This window comes from Triturus cristatus, chromosome 4_1, assembly GCF_964204655.1.
Source record: "Triturus cristatus chromosome 4_1, aTriCri1.1, whole genome shotgun sequence".
NCBI lineage: Eukaryota > Metazoa > Chordata > Amphibia > Caudata > Salamandridae > Triturus > Triturus cristatus.
The window spans coordinates 257,680,373-257,698,448 of record NC_140585.1 but is presented as its reverse complement, the minus strand read 5'-3'; positions in this window follow the sequence as shown (position 1 = coordinate 257,698,448).

Below are 18,076 nucleotides of genomic sequence, written 5' to 3'. Positions count from 1 at the left end.
ACCAGTTTCTTCACTGACAAAATAACGAAAATCTTTCCGGCAAGTTTCAACACCACCCCCTTACCATCTGCTCTGACACTCCGAACACTAACTCACCCACTCCTTTGGACCTTGCCAAAGACAAAATGGTTCTAAATTGAACTAATGCCAACCACTTCTGCATCCAATTGAAAAACAACGCCAACTGCTCGATTTTCAAACCAATGACAGATCTTGAGGTTTTCAATATTATTGCGAAACTAAAGCCCTCCTCCCACACAAAAGAGCCCCTCCCTGCCAAAATGGTTTACAACCTCAACCACATTATTGCCTCGTATTGTACAAAAATTATCAATTCCTCTCTCTCCTCGGGTTGTGTTCCAGAGTCCCTTCAACTAGGACAAATTACACCCATTCCCAAGAATCCCAAGGCTGACCCAAATGATCTAAGCAACCTCAGACCTATCTCCAACTTCCTGTTCCTAGCCAAAACTATGAAAAAATGTGTATTGCAACAACTCAACTGACATATTGAGGACTCCAACTTACTTGACTCCTTCCAATCAGGTTTCAGAAAAGGCTGTAGCACAGAAACTGCCTGGCTTAATTTCACCAATGACATCCATAGACCCTTAGATGATGGTGATGCATGTATAATTATCCTACTTGACCTATCAGCAGCCTTCGACACTGTAAACCACATAGCATTGCTGAAATCCTTGAAGTTCCGTTCCAGTATAAATGGCACTGTTTTAAAATGGTTCACTTCTTACCTCATCTGTTATGGGGAGAGGATGCACACCTGGTATTTCATGCTTATTGAATTTATCCATTCTATTCCATGAGTGCGTGCAGACTGGGTAAGAGCCATGCCCAGATGGCACTGGAGTGATGAACAACATTCATAATGGGGCGTCATCTCGCCCCACCCAATCGCACAGCTAAATCACGCCACCTTGGCGATAATATAATCATACTTAATAATCCACATATTCCTTGTTTTCCAACATTGTTTGTTCCACTTTTCTTCAACTGTTTATCTGACTCCACACGCGGAGTGTCAATGCAATTTCCCAAACTTCTAATATTCCAACTGTGTCCATCCGGACCTCTTGAAAGAACACGAATAGAGCAATATTCATAAAAGGCAGTGTTTATTCAATGAAATACCCAATGCATTTCGGGCAAGGTGGCCTTCTTCAGGGTTCACTGTAAATAATCATAGAAAACACATAGTCACCAATTTTTGTATGACATTTACCATCTCTCATTACTTTGTGATTTACAAAAAAACTGTAAAACTGTATTGCATTCCATACCAACCCATTTTGCACCATAAGCCCCTCTTTTCCACAAGCCAACTTAGTTCCCCGGGTGCGCCTAGCGTGTCACTATCTCAAACTCGAGTTCTACCCTAATTACATTCCTAATTAGTTTAATCTTTATATAGTCCTCAACCCTTCCCACTTTCTATCATTATAAGTAAAATGCATTTCCGCTTTAGTTCCCTTCATTCCCTCTATCTCCACTCACTATCTTTTCTCAAGTAACGATCAATGTGTAACATTAATTTCCGTAACCTCTTCTCCTCATATACTATCCACATTATAATGACAGACTTCCCTTCGTCAATCTCTACTTCTCGTTTATTTTTCACATTATGATAACAAACTACCCTTCAGCCATATGTACACGTTTATCTGCTGGCATTTAGCCCTGTTTAAACAATGCATTCGCTTTTCACCCTTCAAAAGCAATCGACCGTGCTTGTTGCTTTCTCCGTTTGTATTCTGTTCTGATTCCGTTCTTAACCCTCCATAAATCACCTCGTTGACACTCATCTACTCCCCATTTATATAAAGGAACTAACTAAATCGTACACTGCTTTCTCACCCCCTCAAAACAAAACCTCTGCCTAACGAATCTGCGCATACCTGCCATATTACTTTAAAAAGCATCCATCTTCAATGTGCCCACTATACTAATAAAAGTACAATATATCTCTGTAAATGGAACATTGTAATTGTCAGACGTTTTATTGAATGTCTTTTGATTAACATAAATGTTACCACCCCATGAACTGGTCATTTTCTGGTTTTTCATATCTTGTGTTATCATTTGCATTATTTGCCACGATTGCACTTTGTCTTGAAGATTATTGGTAAATAACTAATTAATATGAATAGATGATTACTCTTGGAACATTGTAAGCTTAATACCTTGTTCCCACTTGAAACACTAGCACCTTCCCTGTCTATTGTTACTAAGGTCTGTGACATGTGAAGTTCAGTTCCTTTGAGATGTGGAGGCTGAGAGAGGGTGCATTGTTTGGCAAACTGGAGACATCAAATTAATGCACCCATACTGAATATACAGAGAGTGACTTGATTTGATCAAACATTGGCCAATTTGAATTGAACATTAGTGATGGTAATAGCAAACCCATACCCTGGGTGAAAGAACAAGGATTTATGATTTGTGCCCTGAGGCAGTGGACTTGATGAGAACATTGGTTAAAACTCACTAATTTATATATGATTAGGATAGTCCTAGCCATTAACTCATCTGATCCATTTGAAATATGATCTTTTTTTTAATAATGCATTATATTTGCACCCAAGTATTCTATATGCCACACATAAACAGAATGTTGGAAAATTGTAGATAGACTATATAATGGGATGCGCTAGTATGACTTGTAGATTCCAGCATTTAATTGTAAATGACCTATCTAAAATGAATGCAAGGTAAAGTAGATCATGTATGAAAGAAGACAAGTGCAATTCGTGGATCTAAACAGGTGTACATTAATGAAAATGCAATTACTCGCAGTGACATGGATACTGATAAGTTCTTATTTATGGATTCCTTCAAGCATTTCAACCGTGAAAGCTGTGATGAAAAATGTAGGAGGCTGGCTTAGTATAGGGTGCACACTTATTTAAGTAATACACCTTGCACTAATCCAGACAACCGCTATGGTGATTTTAGAGATCTTTGCTAACCATAGAAAGCTCTCAAAGTGGTACCTGTGGAAAGCAGCCTTAAGGCTTATCTTGAAAGAGTGTTAAGCAGTGTTTTTACCAGTTTAATCACGTAGTGTAGGTTTAACGAAAAAGAATCCCACAGTGTTCATGTAAAGATATGGCTATTTATTACACAACACTCACTAACACATTGGTATATCTGCTACTCAACGATATTAACACAAAAACACAACAATACTTCAATTATAACCAGGTAAGTAAGCACAAAATACAGTTGTCTCCACACTTACAAAGCCTTGAGAATTGACTTTGGGGTTTGTAAGGGTGTCCTGCTCATGCAGGGGTATTCTCACACTTATAACCAAGCACCCTGTCCTCAGGACTGCAGCGCCTGCCATAGGGGTGACATAGATTTTAAGTACAGTGACCTCACTTATAAGAAAACGTATATCTGTTGTGATAGGTGCAAGCACGAACGCGCACAGGCTGGAATGGCAGGCCTGTAGTCACAATTTAAGTGGAATCCCACGGTGACACAATACATGGTGCAACGCATGGGAGACCACTGGTGCACCTATGCCTCGGGTACCTTAGTAACATGTGCTAGGGACTTACAAGGGTACACCAGTAACCTGTTGTGGAGGTGCATAAGTACTTACCATGGTCGATTTAGGGAGAAAACACAGTGGCTGGGGTCCTGATTAACAGGATCCCAGTCAGACTAGTCAAAAACATCCTGACACCAAGCAAAAAGTGGGGTTAACCATGAAAGCAGATCCTACTTTCCTATAAAAAAGTTCAATGTGTCATGAAAAAAATAGTGTATGATGCATTTGAATCAAAGTGAGAATGTTGTTATGGACTATTCCGCACATTTGCAAATCTCATTTTGTCTTCCATTCGGTATGGAACTCTATTTAGGTCTTCCAAAATATTGGAAACTAGTCAGAGGTTGCTTGTGTTTCTCTTCAAAGGGTCTTGATTTAGCAATTCAAAATGGACTGCTCGAATCGGAGCAGGACTAAAGCTGATTTGAATATAGTCTGGAGTGGCATAATGGGTGAAAACAATGGACTGGAATGTGGCCTTTTAAAGTTTCAGTGATTGAGAGGTTTTGCAAGCATCACCTTTGTGTCTTCATAAATATCTCACACAATGAATTAACCTTATGCAAAATGTAATTGCTCAATTTCTCTTTAGAGTTCTCTCAAGATGTCTCTGGCCACCTTAAAACATTTAACTCTCTGTCTGTGCTCAAAAGATCTGTATTACGAGAAATCTGCATGTGTCATTCTGCTCTTCAACACACAGAACCCACTTTTCTCTATGCTCAGATTTGCAGCTATGTACCCAGTAAGAAAATCTGTTCTGTTTCCACTTACTTGATCAAAGTACCTTATATAAAAAGGCTAAACTAGGTCATCACTCTCTCTCTTTTTTACCAGCCACCCATTAAAATGTCTACCCACTAATTGTTCAGGCTGATCACCACTAGCGTTTCAATTTTTTATCTTTTCAACACCAAGATGGCAATCTTTCAATTATCTGCTTTGAAATAATTGACTTTTGTTTTTACCTGGTGGTGTTGATGGTTGGTTCTAGCACTGGTGTCCTGAGATTTGGGCAGATGCATGACTAACTTCCAGAAGAAATGGCCACAGTACAGCGATCTCTGAGACTTTCATACTTTCAAGATTGATTAATAGAAGAACACAGTTATTTTCAAGTTACTGTTCAGAAGATAATACGCTTATATTTATTTTGGGTCAAGGACGGATAACAAAAGTCTTCATTAGGTTTCGCAATTCCACAGCTGGTAAAGACAATAACACAAGTGGGCGAGAGTAGAGTTTGAAAAACTGTGTTGATCTACACTTTAGACATTGTGTAATATCAAATGGGATATGGGTTTATTTCAAAGTTTGAATTCCTGTTTATAGGTGGCTATACCTTTGTGCCATGAAGTTCATTTAATCCATTGGCGCCAACAAAATTAAGTGTGAGTAAATGGCTTTTTGTTTGTAAGAACATGCTGAAAAATCACAAAAATATGTTTAAGAGTGGCTTGAAAACAGTGAGGAGCTAACCATTAGGACAAAGGTTTCATATTTCATAATTCTAAGAGGAAAGTTTTCCCTCTGAATCAGTATCTATCTCTGCCTTTCATTTATTAATGTGTAAATATCTGTTGCATAATCTAGGAAATTATTAATTTATTTTCTTTATGCGTCAGTTTTGATTTTTCTGTGTTTAGATAAGAATTTTGCATATTAGAAAAAAGTTTGTTAAATTTGGTTTGTTGGTGACGTATATGGGTTCCAATCATGGTGATTAATCCAATTGAGCCGCGATGAGTCCAACAATCAGCTGTACATTAAAATGAATGTAATACCACAAAATAATGTAGCATAAAGTTCAAAAATAGAAAATCTTTGTAATAGATGTTGTTTCCTTATGATACTGAATATAAGTAATTGTGCAAATAAACATGACACTATGGAATAAATACAATTATGTGATGTTACTAGAATGAAGAAAAATAAAACAATACGGATTCTCCAGACCCCTAGGTATAGTTAGTGGTAGAGTAATGATAATTCTAATACTCAAAGTTGGTGGTAACCCATTTGCAAATAAGAAGGGTACCCCTTGGGACCCCTTCCCTTTGAGAATGTTTACAAAATATTTTTTAATAGCAGGCAGTGGAACCATGGACCAAAAGAAATAAAAATGAAAGATTTTTATTTTTAAACACATCCAGTTTTCCTTCATGGAAAATGGGCTGCATTTAAAAAAAAAAAAGATTTCTTTAGTTAAAAGAAATCACAGACATGGTGGTTTGCTGATTCCAGCAGGCTACCATCCCTGTGATGGCAGTGAATTCTAGTGGGTCATAAACTGCGACCTACCTCATTAATATTCATAAAGTAGGTTGAATTGTGACCCGCTTCAAATCAGTAATTTGCAAAATGACCGATTTATACATGGGTTGCTTCACAAATTACCACAGTGGTTGCAAAAATACTGGTTGCAAATTGTGACCATTATTTTGCAACCAGTTGTATGGACATCTAACCCATAATCTCCTAATTTGAGGAGGAGGACTTTTTTTTTTTACTCTTATTTGACCTTAAATATCTTTAATGATTTTCAAGTAACACATAAAACAAACCATTTCAGCAATTACAGGCTGTTAAGAATCACATCACCAGAGCAAATAATGGACGTACAATAGCAGGGGAAAGCAAACATTATGATAAATAAGAGTGGAAAACGTGGATCAGCGTAAACAATGCCTGAAGATATAAAGTGAGCAGGTGGAGAAGTTCTGAGGATTGGTCCACAGTTGAGGAGGAGGAGAATGAATTCTTTGAATTGATTCTGTAAAGTCAGGCTCTAGGGTGTGTAGATATTCACACAGTGGCTGCCAGGTATCTCTAGGGTGGCACAAGGGGGCTGGAGAAGGACGTAATCCTTGCTAACATTATCACAGTACATCATGCTTTTTTGCCAAGCTGAGGAAGTGGGGGTTTTCTGACTGCCCCAATGAAGTGCGATCTCACGCTTGGCAAGCAAGAGGGCCATTGAGTTAAATCGGCACAGAGAGCGTGGTATGTCTCCGGTGAATCCCAAAAGAGCCAGAAGGGGAGTGGGGGTGAGCATTATATCTGTCAAAGAGGAGACGTGAGTGAAAACAGAAGCCTAATATGTGGATATCACTGGACATGTCCATTTTAAGTGTGCAAAATCTGCAACCAGGGCATGGCATTTATTACAGCAGTCAGATCTAGTGGGGTCCAATTTGGCTATGTCAGAGTGGAAGAGATTGGTGCAAAGGAGAAATTTAAAATGTAATAATTTATGCCTGTGTTCAGTCAAAATGCGTTGAATCTATGAGCCACAGTATGACCAAATTGTGTCTGTGAGGGGGTATTCCCAATTCCTCTGCCCACACCCCTCACACCTGTATAGTATTGTCAGGTTTCAGGGCAAAGCATAGATGGTACATTCTCATGGTCAAGCGGTCACCATCCACATCAGACACCACAAGCGTCAGTGGAGAAAATCCTCTGGGGACAGTGGATAAGAAGGAAGAAGAGATCGTAGTGTTGTGAAGTCTCAAAAAATTTAAAAGATCCATAAAGGATGTATCATGCAAGCGGGGGTCCACAAATGGTTGTATAACATGACCGTCCAGAAAGATATCTCCCATGGTGAATAGGTTGTAACTGCAAAGTGTGCATTGCACCAGTTTCCCGTGTGTGAGTGGAAGCCAAGGATTGTCATGAAGTGGAGAAAAGTAGGTCTCCACCAAAGCCTGCGCCACACCCAACAGGTCATGTATTTGGCTTGAATGTTGGTGGCATCCAGTGGGTTGCCGTTCAGTAGGATCAAGCAGTGTAAGAGATGGTCTAGTTGATCTCAGGCCTCCAATAGGGGATGCAGGTGTCTGGATGGTACCATCTGTGTGTATACGGACACTGGGCAGCAATGTAATAAAGGAAGAGGTCAGGGACCCCAAATCCCCCACGATCATAAGGGAGAGTGAGTGCATCCCAACGAACACGTGGTTGACCCCTAGCCCAAGCAAGGCGCAAAAGGAGACTGCGTAGAGAGTGGAAGAAGGTCTGCAAAAGAGGAATGGGAATGTTTAAAAAAGCTATAGAAAATGGGAAAGTGTGACCATTTTAATGATAGCCACACGTCAGGCCAAAGAGAGTGGTAGTTTTATCCAATGGTCAATCTGCGTGGCAATTAAGCTGCAGTACTTGGTCTTTGTCTCTGTGGAGCCGTATGCCTAAATATTTGGTGCCATATTCAGCCCACTTGAAGGGATAATCTGCAGGTGCAGGCTGTTGTGCATCTGTCAAAGGAAAACGTTCTGGCTTGGGCTTGTCAATCTGAAGGTCAGATAGGTTGCCAAATTGGACAATCTCCTGCATCAGTGGAAACAGGTTGTCTGACGGTGGCAGATGAATAGTAGAATATCATCTGCATATAGAGATAGTGAAAGCGGGCTATGAGTAAGTTGAAGGCCTCGATGCAAATGATTTTATTGCATACAGCAGACCAATGGATCTATTCCAATAAAGAAATGGAGGAAAAACAGGGGTGGACCTGTCTGGTCCCTCTCATGATTGGAAATGCATAGGTAGCAAGCTATTGACCTGTATACAAGCCACCGGGTTGGAGTATAGAAGCATGATAAGGGATAGAAAGGTAGGAGGAATACCCAGCTTGCCCAGAACTGCTCTCAAGAAGGGCCATTCAAGAGGATTGAATGCTTTCTCAGCATCTAAGAGAGCTACAACTGCAGGTATAGCTGGGGATATCTAGTTGGGGACTGCAAAAATAGTGCGTAATTTAAGAGAAGTAGATTGATGAGGAACGAATCTGTAGTGAACAGGAGAGATAATCTGCTCGATTACAAGGGACTCACCGTACACTGACAGGAGATGGGGAGATAATTGTTGCTTGAAAGCTTTATAGAAGGCCCCAGATAGGCCCTCCAGTCCAGGTGCCTTAAAACCATCAAGAGAGTCCATATGCTGGAGAATCTCCTCTAGAGTGATTGGCTCAGCAAGAAACTGACGTTGGCTGTCCGTTAACCAGACCACCGTGACCTCCTCAAGGTACAAGGAGATCTCAGAGGAGAGGCTGGGCACGCGAGAAGTGTAGAGATGCTTATACTATTGTTGAAATTCTGCCAGTACTCTCTCTGCACCTAGTGGGGGTTGTCTGTCTGCAGCTCAGTGACATAGTTATGCAGGTGGTTGGGACGCAGTAAGCTTGCAAGAGTGCAACCCGGACGTTCTCCCTCTCTGCATAGGCGGGCCCTGTCATGTTTCCCCAGATATGTGAACTCTCTGTCAGAGAGGTCACAAAACTCTACCAATAAGACAGAATGTTGGTGTAAACAAGAATCACCGACAACAGCGGCGGTAGAGTCTAAATCCCGCAAGTCTCTCTCAATGAGTTGTAATTGGGCACAGATATCTCAGAGGATTTCTGTGTGTTTGGAGATGCATACTCCATGAGTAACAGCTTTGAAGGTCTCCCATAGGGTGGCCTGTGTCAAAACAGTTCCTGTATTCACTTCGAAATATTCAGTTATAGCAGCAAGAACTTCTCTCCGGAACACTGGTTTATGGAGCGTGCCACTGTGGAACCGCCAAGTGTTCTCCATGCTGCAGCCATATGGGACTTGCAGCTTGAGGAGGACTGGACTGTGATCAGAAAATGTCCATGACAGTACAGTGACTTCCGACACCCAAAGGTTCACATTAGCCGAGAGGAACCAGTAGTCTAGCCTTGTACAAACGGAGTGGGGAGCGGAATAAAAAGAAAACTCAGGGGTGGATGGGTGGCGGGCACGCCAGACGTCAAGGAGCGCATAAGTGTCTGTAATATGTCGGAATACGTCCAGAGTCCAAGGCTTACCACTGTGTTGTGAGCTAGTGGAGGCAGTGTAAGGGCAATGGCATATTGAGGTCACCACCCAATATCACGTGGTCTACATCCAGATGTCCCATAAGGGCAAAGAGATTCTGAAAAACATCAGGGTTGTCCATGTTGGGGGCAGAGCTATTTTTCAATAAGACACAGGTATACCATGGAGGAGGACTTATCGATGGTTTCGGTCCGAATGGTTAGTTTGGAGGATACATGGGACACTTTTGTGTATGAGATTGCAAGTGCCACTGGGATACGTACTCTAACAGGAGAAATAGTGATGACTTCCCCAGGATTTGGTGAAGTCAGTGCTAGGGGAAGGTGTGTCTCCTGGAGGAAGGTGTTCTTGACATCATGCCTATTCTGGTAGAACAACACCTGTTTCCGCTTACACGGATTGTAGATTACACTTATGTTCCAAGTGAGAAGGGCGAGGTCAAGTGTCTTGTCTATGTCAGAGGATGGCATAGCAGAGAAGCAAGGGGGATGAGAAGGGATACAATACAGGTGATGGTGTATAGGTCTTGTGATGTCGCAGTGAGCAAACATACATTGGCAATTAAACTTGAACAAAACCAAAAAATTAGAACCCCAGCCCCCCACCCACACCAGATAATGAAACATCCAGCAAATCCCAGAGACCGAAACCAAAAAACATAACAATCCCATGACAAAGAAATTGGTGCACACCATGAGGGTGCGGCAACAACTCGGCAGGTCTCGGCCTTTCAAGAAAAATAATCATACAAAGTATACAGTAATCAACTGCATTAAAAAATAAATGCATACACAGAGAATAAAATAGCCGATGGAGCTTAAGATAAAGGACATGGTGAGCATGACGTGGTGGTTTCACTCAGAGCCAAATATGGAACAGTCACTCGAGTCCAGGATGCTTATTTAACATCATTTATACATGTTACACATTCTGGTGGAGGCCGTAATATAAATACTTTTGTGAAGCAGAAATGTTGTTAAGGGTTACAGAAAAGAGTTCTTGCATAAGTATTTTGAAGTTTCCAAAAGGTTATACAGTAAACAGAAGACGATAATTGTTACAGTTATGCCAACCAAGAGCCAGAGCAGATGCAAAGCTCCAGGACCAGGCTTCAAACGGTAACAGCACTGAGGAAACCACAGGACTGCGACGTCACAGGGAAGAGCAGGTTTTATATTGTGGAAAGCGTTAAGCTTCACAAAAACAAAAGACGAATAGTAAAATACGTAAAAAAGATACAAAAAAAGAGAGAGCCTGAAGGAACAATCATTAAATAATTTAAAAATGCGTATTCTTGGAAGGGTAATCAGGAAGAATTCGGAGCGCATTAGTGCACATCGCAAACCACTGCAGGAACAGAGGTCGTAATTCGGTGATAGTGGGTCAAAGGGTTCTGAAGGGCGTGCAGCAAGGTCTGCCTCGACCAAAAGGTCTCATCACGACCGCATCTGTGAGCCCTGATCTCGGCAACATGTGTATCAACCCACTGAACCATCACTCCAATGTGTCAAACCGCAGGGTCGGATTGGGATTACAATTTTGCCCAGGCACTGAAGAAAAAAGTGGCCCACATTCACAGGGCGTGGCCCACATTTGCAGGGCGTGGCCCACATTCGTGGAGCGTGGCCCACATTCGCAGGGCGTGGCCCACATTCGCGGAGCTTTGCCCACATTCGCGGGGCGTGGCCTACATTCGCGGGGCGTGCCTTTTCATGAAACACACAAGGAATGTAAGTGGGAGGATATTGTTCTTGGGAAGGACACAGGGCCAATGTGACAATGGCCTACAAGCTGAGCAACTGAAAAGCAGCGAGGCCCCTTTCTATTACAAAATTATTCCCCAGCCCTCCACCGCAGGAGCACCTGAAAAAACAGCGAGGTCCCTTCCCCCTAAATTATTATTCCCCAGCCCTCCAGCGCAGGAGTACCTGAAAAGCAGCAAGGCCCCTTTCTCCTAAAAAATTATTCCCCAGCCCTCCAGGGCAGGAGCACCTAAAAAACAGCGAGGCCTCTTTCTCTTAAAAAGTTATTCCCCTGCCCTCCAGCGCAGGAGCACCTGAAACACAGAGATGCCCCAGCTATTTGTAAATTACTCAGCCCTTCACTGCCTCGGGGCAATGGCCTGACAGGAGAGGGGATAAAGCAAAAAACACAGCTGCTGGACCATCCATGGGGGTGGGGGGGGGCTAAGGTGAAGATGGTGCCAGTTCCTAACATTACCTGGCCCCCACAGCGAGACCCATTCTTCGTCGCCCAATATGCCCTGAATGAGAAGGGCTGTGGGGGAGGTGTTAATGCAAACACTGTTTCAGGGCTGCGTGTGCCCCAGGGGGGGCTGAGGTGAAAATGGCTCAATGGCCTGAGCAACACCTGGCCCCCTGGGAGGCCGATTCTGGCACAAAATCACCCCTCCCCAGCCCACTATCAGGGCGATAGCTTGGCAGGGGAGGGGTTGACGGGGGAGAGGCCACAGCTGATCATCGCTGAACGGCCGCACAGCGAGGCTCCTTTCTTCTCCCTGTCGAGTGCTCTCTGTGGACTGGGAAAGGGAGGACTAACGGCCCACAGAGGGCACTGAGATCCTGGCCCTTAGGCCAATGCCCAAGTGCCCGCATTACCAATCCGTCCCTGTCAAACAGATGTAATTACTGGCTGAGACTGACAGCTAAATCTTCATCAGTACGAGTTCGAATGAAACCATACAGACTGAATGATCTAACTGCTGTGAGCACCCCACCTCACTCCACCTGTCTCTTGATGTTTCTTTTTATAAGCATATGGCTTACCGAGACTCATTTGTGGCCAAAGATAGCCAAGGGTGGGGTATAGTCCGTCCTCCAGGGACCCCCTGAGGTTTTTTAGCACCCGATGGCTGTATCATTGAGACTGAAATTCTTCATCTTGCTGAAGGAACTTAGCGCTGCGTGTCCCATCGGGCCTCCTCAAGGACCGTTACCCCACCCTAAAGTTATCATTTCACCTGTCCCCACTGCAGACAATAGTTTTGGGAGGGGTGTGGGTGATGTGCGCATAGTCAGGAGTCGCAGGGCCTGCTATTGTCTTCATGCTTCAGTGGCAGCCCCATCCCTGGCAGAAGGGCTGACAGCTCAATGTCAACAGGAGGAGACAAGACGGGTGTGCTGGAGGGAGACAGAAGGGAGAGCAGAGGGACAGGAGGAGGGCTATCCAGAAAGAAGAGGAGGCGGGGCCCGCAGAGGGGACCCATGAGAGGCCTTTACATGTAGCCACGCTAGCGAGAAACAGACCCCAGAGAAGAGCGATGCGTTTGATTACTTAGGTTGCGTGTAATAAAGGCGGCCTAACACATTGTTCTCATTGTTTCATATGGGAACTTGTTGAATGCAGGGATTAAAGTGCCACAACGGCAGAACAATGGCATAAGTCCATTGTGTACTCTATCCACACACTCTGGTCTGCGGTAGTCCGTACTTTATCTTGTAATTTTAATTGTATAATCTGAAAGAGGCTCCTCGGTCCATGGAAGCTGCGTTTAGTCTGGTGTAAGGAGCTTAGACCCAGTCAGGAAGCGGAAGCCCTCAGCTCATAACACAATCGGGTCCAAATGCAAGCAAGAAAATGACCTCTCCACTATGCACTTGTATGACAGCAAAAACAGGTTTATTTGGTGTCCAGTGGGCCCATCGCAGTCTTAGACCCTGGTGCCGTGGTGCACTGGATAGCGATGCTCATGAACACGACTATGTTCACCGTGAAACATGGCGGCAGTTGTTGGTCTTCCAATCTCTTCAACACAATTCACAAAAGGCCACATATTCAAGGAAACTTCTTCACCCAAATGATGTACCCTTTTCAGGGCTAGTCTAACATCCAGAGTATATATATTTTTTTCCTCTAGTCTGAGGTATAAACCTCAATGAAGAAGACACCCAGCGAAATATCAGGGATAATATTAAAATCAGAAACCACTTTTACAATTAAAGATAAGTGAGTACACAATATTGCTGCTTTTCTATGGAAAACTGCATGTGGCTTTAAGCCAGAAAGAAACCTCATTTCACGGTCCATGCGCTGAAGGCGGCATTCCCTGTCAGATTCATTTATTCCCAGGAAGCAGTGATCTCAAAGCCTGTTGATGAGGACGAACTCACTAAAGGTGAGATGGCTTCTCTTCAGCCCGGGTTCAGTAGCACGTCAAGAAGACACAGTAGCAGAAAACAAACGTCTGCCAGATCCATCCTTGATATCAGCTTTAACTAGGGCAAAGTCAAACAACAAACCTGAAGCAGCCTTAGACTTGAGAGCCCAAGCTTGGGTCTCAAGATCAATTGAAACTCTGGCGATTTATTTTGGTTTTGTTAATGCAGTGTTGTGTGTCCTTAGTGACATCAAGACTTTGATGTTTAAGTGTGGGAGGTCACGATGCTTTCACAACAGCTCTTTAAGGTCCAAAACTAGAAAAGGGCTGGTCTAGTGTAAAAAGTCAAGGAAAGTTGGAGGAGGCTTGATAGGTGCAGCGGCAGTTACCCAGCTGCGATTGTAGATGGAAGGCAGGCCGCACCGAGGAAGAGTTTTGCAGTGCGGTGGCTTGATATAGCAAAGCTCATCTAGATCGGCACTCGGGGGCAGGTAGGCGGTATTAGTATCAACAGGGTGGTCACCAAGCCTTGCATGAGTGAGTCTGCCTGGCTTGCTGCACAGATCTGCAGTTTCTTTGGAGTTCGGATAATGCGGGCAGCTCGAGGGTATACACACGTTTGAGAGTCCTTTGAGAAGGGCATGGCTTTACTACAAGCGCTCGGCTATGCCCAAATATTTTCTGAAAGGCTTTAAAGAAAGGCGAGTCTTTGTGAACTAAAATTGTGTTGTTCTATACTGGATCTGGGTACAAGAGCATCATTCTTTGCTTGGAGCCTTGGGGTTAAACTGCAAAGGCCGTGCAGGCAAAATATAAAAAGAAGTTCCTCAAAAGCACATGAAAAGAGTACTTGGGCCACGGGAGACTAATAGGAGAAACACACGAGGAACGACAGGAAGTCGTATGCCACAGCCAATAGAAACAAATCAAAAGTGACTGGCAAGCAGAGTAACCAATGAAAAGCATGGGTGGGATGTAGGCCCCTTTTAAGATTTATATTAAATACAATAGATTTACCAAGCCAAACTTATAAAAAATACTCTTTACACACTATTATATGCCTTTGTGAATCGTCTCTTAAATGTCTACCTCCCTATTACTAAAATGAAGTGCAAGAAAGGAGCTAACATTAGAAATACATTGCAAGTATAGGTGAAATGAGTGAGGCAACACAAAGATGACAGAGAGGATGGTGTCCAAACCTTAAGGGTGTTACTAACAAATTTAGTTCAGGTTACATATCGAATTTATCAGCAAAACTGATTGACATATACAGTAAGTATGTACATGCATTCTAAAATTAGAAATAATCAAAAAGAATATGCAAAACAGAATAACATACAGTGGGCAAAATATGACCCAAGCGGGTTCCATAAAGGAACTTCCCCTATTATAAATAGAGGATCGTAAGTAGCAAGGGGAAGTTCTAAACGGAAGGAGTCAGCATTAGATGAACAACACTTAAAGGTTCAATGGAAAGAGTCTGAGCATTCAAGCATGAGGGTTAAAACTCTAGGCAGGGGACATCAGCAGAGTCAAGAAGTGGTCTCCTTCCAGCAAAGTCAGGAAAAGGTCTGATCTGCTATTCTGAAGACCGCACAATTAAAGCATGAAAGAAGCCTCCGATAGGCCTCTCCTTTTCCTGTTGCACCAAACTAATCAATCAGGAAACAGTGTTCTCGGGGAGCAGATAGTTGCCCTAAACCTTCCAGCTTCCGTCAAAGCAGCAGTCATCTGGATGACCTTGGATTTATCATCAATCTGGTCTGCATGGTTCAGGATTCTATCTCCCACTGTCTCAGTCTTCATGTCTGAGGCCAGAAGTTAATGAAAAAAGATCAGTCGTCTGCTAGTCTAATACAATGAATCATGAACCTATTCTAAGCTAATGAGGGCATGGATAAAATACCTGCAAAGAAAAGGAAAACAAAACACTTGCAAAGCACTTTTATCAAACGTAACGTGTGCACTCAGGCCTGGTTACAAGCGATGCTAACATGAGATTTAAACATGTTATAAATAAATACAGTCAACATAAGTGATTACATCAAATGCAATTAATAGAAAGCATGCATTCCCTTTATAGTGAATATATGTATTATATTTCAACTAAATATACACGTGGCTCTCATTAAAAGGTTTGTACAGCCACTTACTACAACAGATTAATAACATGTACACATATTAATACAATTTAACTCACATTAAGTAAACACGTTGTATGTGAAAGGGGTGGACACTAAACTATGCAGCTCTGCCATCAAGCAGTCAGTGCACATGTGTTTCCCTTGGTTTAGTGCAAACATCAGAGCATAATTGGACTCCAAAACAATCTATTTTCCCAATTCGTGTGCCTTTCTTCAAGGGAAATAACAGTACAGTAAGTCGTCAGATTCCAACTTCACAATGTGCTGTTCTCATTATATGATGATAATTAATCACAAATTAAGTTAGTAATTGATGACAATTAGTGGAAATGAGACCCTAATGCAGTGAAGTATTTTTTAATTGCAACATTACATGGAGTTTAGAATTCTGAATAAAAGAAAAGTTCGCTGTGCTCCAGCATTCGAGTCAATGTGCGCTCAGGGATGCTTGAGGGTCTGTCAGAGCAGAACTATCTTAAAGACCATAAAGTTCTCATTCACGACTGATCTCGACACAGTGAAGGAGCTCCAGTAAAAGGAAAACAGGGGATCACATGTAAAAGCTGTTTGAAGAGATAAAGAGATAAAAATAACATTTATTAGGGCAACTAGTGACTAGCGGTTTTCGAGTAATGCAACCTTCTCTTTAAGGGGCCGCCGCCCCGTCTATGATATCACAGTACATCTCTAACCCCCACTGACATCATTTAACAAAGCAGTATTCTAGAATACCTATGGTTGGTGATTGTTAGCAAAACAGAACTGTGAAAAGAGAACTGTTTCTTTCTGTACACTGCATGGCCCTTTGAAACCCATATTTTCGGAGTCAAGGATATTCAAGATGCTCTCACGGATGACCCCAACAAGAGGTGGGGAAGTATGGGGGTGGTTCTTTCTCTCTTAGGAACCATCCTTACATGTAGTTGAGTCCCCATTCTTGACCATGTGCTACAGTCTACATGTGTCTTAGCAGATCCACTTCCTGCCTTGGTATCGAATTAAGTGATACATTTTATTACCCTGGCCCTCGTTCAACTTGGTGATGTTTGCTTTTACTCAGGAACAATGCCAAGCAGATAATGACCCGACTTAGTGTGAAGTATTTGTTGGATCCCACGTACTTGTATTACTTACACCTGATTGTGGGATTATGTGTCTATCCAAGATCCAGGAGATAATAGGTGCAGATCAATTTCAGGACGCGGTGAAAAATGAGCTGTAGTGTGGTCGCATCTAGTCCAGTTTCCATCACAATCAATGCACAAGTACAACTTCTTTGGCTATCTGGGATGCCATTCTGGCTCTCAGAGACGCGGATCTCCGTCCCTGCAACTCTTCCAGACCTTTCAGCGGCCTTTGACACCATCATAACTTTTAAGTGTTGTCTCTTAAATCGGCTGCTCTGGTCAGATCGATCCTTGCAGCAGCCTTTGGTCTTTTTTGAGAGACTGGAAGCAAGAAGCAGAATTGGGGGATTACACTTAAGAGCCTAAATTAGCCAAATGAAGGCATTTAAAGCTCCTGTTTGGCTCAACTAGTTTACATTTATTTATGGCTGATAATCAAATGTCACCTTCAGCCACCTTCTCTCTCAGCTGGTGTGAGAGATCATTAGATGGTGACATGCAAACCTCAAATAGTAAACACAAATGTACCTTGATGTTTACACATCCATGTCTATGCTATCCGGTTTGCAAATCAGCCCCAGCCGTGTTCTTCTTCCACGGATGTCTGATTCAGTGATGTGGTCGTTCTAATTTGTGATTGCATAGATGATATATAAAAAACCGGCACAAAACCTATTTACTTACAGTTCCCTATGTGCAGCGACATATTATTGCATCGCATACGTATGTCCCCTCATACACAACTGCATAGAGTACTCACTTGGTGGCAGTGATTAAGAGGATGTCAGTGCCATTCAATGGCACGAGAAGATATAACATGCACAAGGTTGACCGTGTCTGACTGTTACGAATGGATATACCCTGCCCAAAACATTGGGGTTGTCATAGTAGAAGCATGCTGGTGCACAGCCTATGCTTCAAAACCCAAATAAGGGTATTTATTAGGCATAAGTGAAGAAAATTAAAAAGGTGTACAGATGATCTTTATGCTGCATGTGTGTCTTTAATGAAAGAAGTTGTTAAATGTACCTATGACTCTTTGTGATACTTCAGGGAGCAACAACAGAGCAACAGACGGATTCAAATTTCCCATACCAGACAAGCTCAGTCCCTACCAACCATCATCTGTCAAATACACTGGTGCAGGTGCTTTACGGGAACAAAATGAATCTTCAAAGCCACCCAGAAAGCTAAAGAATCCCTCTCCTTCACCCAAGAACAAGAGGCGACCGATGCGGGGGAGCGCAAGTGATTCCTTGACCTCCGGG